The sequence below is a fragment of the Lipotes vexillifer genome, unplaced genomic scaffold (genome assembly GCF_000442215.2).
Source record: "Lipotes vexillifer unplaced genomic scaffold, Lipotes_vexillifer_v1.1 scaffold1605, whole genome shotgun sequence".
Lineage (NCBI taxonomy): Eukaryota > Metazoa > Chordata > Mammalia > Artiodactyla > Lipotidae > Lipotes > Lipotes vexillifer.
This window is the reverse complement of record NW_006770356.1, coordinates 444,664-448,110: the sequence shown is the minus strand read 5'-3', so window position 1 is coordinate 448,110 and position 3,447 is coordinate 444,664.

Below are 3,447 nucleotides of genomic sequence, written 5' to 3'. Positions count from 1 at the left end.
TTTTCTCTGTAGCTCTCTTCCTTCTCTCATGAGAACTGCTTTTAATGGTCCATTCATGGCAATACAGACTCTTTCTAGCATGTACTTCAAAACTCTTCCAGCTTCTACTCATTACCTAGTTTTAAAACCGCTTCCACACTTTTAGGTGTTTGTTACAGTAGCATCCCCACTTCTCAGTAGCTATATCTTTATTAGTCAAGGTTTTCCAGAGTAACAGGATGATTAGGGTATACAGAAACATGTAAGAGGAGATTCATTATGGGAATTGGCTCAAGCGATTATGGAGGCTGAGATATGCTACAACATGTCACCTGCAAGCTGAGAAACCAGAAAAGCTGGTGGTATAATTCAGTCTGAGTCAAAAGTCTAAGAACCAGGACCTCCAATGTCCAAGAGCAGGAGAAGGTAGATGTTTCAGCTTAAGAAGAGAAAGTGAGACTTCACTCTTCCTTTACCTTTTTACTCAGTCCAGGCCCTCTATAAATTGGATGATGCCTACCATACTGGCAGAGCTATCTTCTTTACTCTGTCTACTGACTCAAATGCTAATCTCTTCCAGAAACACCTTCACAAACACATCCAGAAATAATGTGTTACCAGCTATCTGGGCATCTCTTAGGCAAGTCAAGTTGACACATAGAGTTAACCATCACAATTGGTTAGTTCAGAACTGACTGCCCTCTACCACCACCAACCAGTTTAGCTTGTCTTGTCCACAACTATTCTCAGACATTATCATGTATAAACATAGGCACACTGTTTCACCCCTCCCCATTTAACTTCTGCCATTAGTCTTTTTTTTTTATATATAAAGTCATTTATTTATTTTTGGCTGCACTGTGTCTTCTTTGCTGTGCCCGGGCTCTCTCTAGGTGCAGTGAGTGGGGGCTATTCTTTGTTACGGTGTGCAGACTTCTCATTGAAGTGGCTTCTCTTGTTGCGGAGTACAGGCTCTAGGTGCACAGACTTCAGTAGTTGTGGCATGTGGGCTCAGTAGTTGTGGCTCGCAGGCTAGAGTGCAGGCTCAGTAGTTATGGCGCACGGGCTTAGTTGCTCTGCAGCATGTGGGATCTTCCCGGACGAGGGATTGAACCTGTGTCCCCTGCACTGGCAGGCAGATTCTTAACCACTGCACCACCAGGGAAGTCCCCTGCCATTAGTCTTGATCCCAGATCTTTAATTCCACGTCATTTTTGTCCTTATGCTTTGCCTGATGATGTGAATTAAGCCTGATACTTAAAGAGAACAAGTGATATGTCTATTCCTGATTGGAAAATGTCTGAACTAGAAGTAGATCTCAAGCCACCTGAATCTCTTCCCATACACAGTGTGATAATATTACCAAGATCATTGGAAAGGTAATATCATTGCAAAGGTCATACTGCCAGTCAAGAACATCTGTTTGAACACAGATATAATGACTATATTGTTAGTAACCTAAGTATTGAATGGACGTTTCTCTTCATAATCTATAAACCAGATATGGACAATGGAATGGAGAATACACATAGTCAAAATTACATTATTATTAAGTCAGGAAAAGTATTTATGTTACTGATTTTCCTGCTTCTAACATGAGAGAGTAAGCGTACAAGTGGGCAGTAGGCAGGGATGTCCCATATAAAAGGACATTTTGCCTTGTTTTTCTGATTATATACATATGGACACACATGTGTTTGCGTGTTTATTACATATGCATCATTTGTTTGTTATTAAATTTTAATTTAATATCTATTATTGAATTATTATTAAATCTTCAAATAATCTTCAAATTCTTTTTATTTTCTTTGATTCATGGCTAAATTTAGAACCACAGCGTTTGTTTATTGTTGAAGTACTCATTCAAGCAGGTGACTACACTTCCAGAAAATCTATGACAGAAAGATTGAAATAGCACTGAGGAAAAATTATGGTAGTATAGATTCTATAGTGAGATTGTCAGAAAGCTTCATATGTTGCCCAAGACCATATTCTTTGTTATAATGAGGTAAAATAAAGTATACACAGAAAATAAGAGAAATTGAAATCTGTCCTCAACAAAGGACCTTTTTAGCTCTTTGATCCATATAAATATATAGTTTGTGGAACTCAATGCCTAGGGAAGAACAGCAGTCTTGCTGGAGGTCAGAAAGATAGCTGTGAATGAGACCTTGAGATGCTATATGTTACTCTAACACACTCATGTTATTCAGTTATTCAGTGGTCTTATGCATATCCACTCAGAGGAATTAAGCAAAAAAAATTTCTTTGGAAGGTTGTTTTAATTCCTTTCCAACATAAAAAATAATTGATACTGTCAGGTCTTTAACAAAAATATAAGTAGCGTTTTGGTAGAAACCTACACTTTTGTCTACAGCATTTGTTTAGAATACAAACTAAATAAAAATACTGATAGCTCACTTTACAAAACTTATCATAAAACATTAAAATCCATATTGTACTTATGTATCCTTCCACCTGTTCTCCCAGGTATTTCATTTTGTAAATCAACTTTCCTGACCTTTTCTATCTATCTGGAATTGCTATATAGAATGAAATTAGCAATACCATCATACTTTCTAGTACTCATAATTTAAATCTTAAAACAAAAGTTATGGGCTTCCCTGGTGGCGCAATGGTTGAGAGTCTGCCTGCCGATGCAGTGGACGCGGGTTCGTGCCCCGGTCCAGGAAGATCCCACATGCCGCGGAGCGGCTGGGCCCGTGAGCCATGGCCGCTGAGCCTGCGCGTCCGGAGCCCGTGCTCCGCAATGGGAGAGGCCACAACAGTGAGAGGCCCAGGTACCGTAAAAAATAAAAAAATAAAAAATAAAGTTATTTAATAGAAGAAAATATAAATATTATCCACCTTAAAAAGACAATGCTAAACTTTATCATGAATTATGTCTAGATTAAATATTATATTTAAAGACAAGATGGTTTCTGAACATTCTAACAGTTGTTCTTAAATTTTAAACATCCCCAAACTTAAATCTTGTCCTTTCTTTATGACCCAGGCAATTTTTCTTTACCTTAATACTTTGGTTTGTACATTTATGCTTGGCTCTCATTTGAACTCCTTCATACCCATAATTGATTCATGAGGGCTCCAAGGAGAATTACACTTACTTTTAAATAATATTGCTTATGGAAAAGTCACAACTTTATAAAATGATTCCAATAATTCCCTTCTCTTGCTTTCATGTAGAAATCCATGGACAAGTTCTCACAAAGTTGCCAAATTTGACCAAATAAAGTCACACAACTCCTGGGTGATAACTGAAGTATAAAGGACTAGGACTATATATGCAACATCCCTATAGCTTTATCTGATTCCTTGCTCTGGATCCAATCAGGAAAATATGGTACTCTTAGCAAATCCACTTATCTGTAGACTTGTAAATTGCACTTGGTACATTTTTCTTCCAAAGAAACTAAGTTTATACACTGGCTAAGCCAAGAACACTGC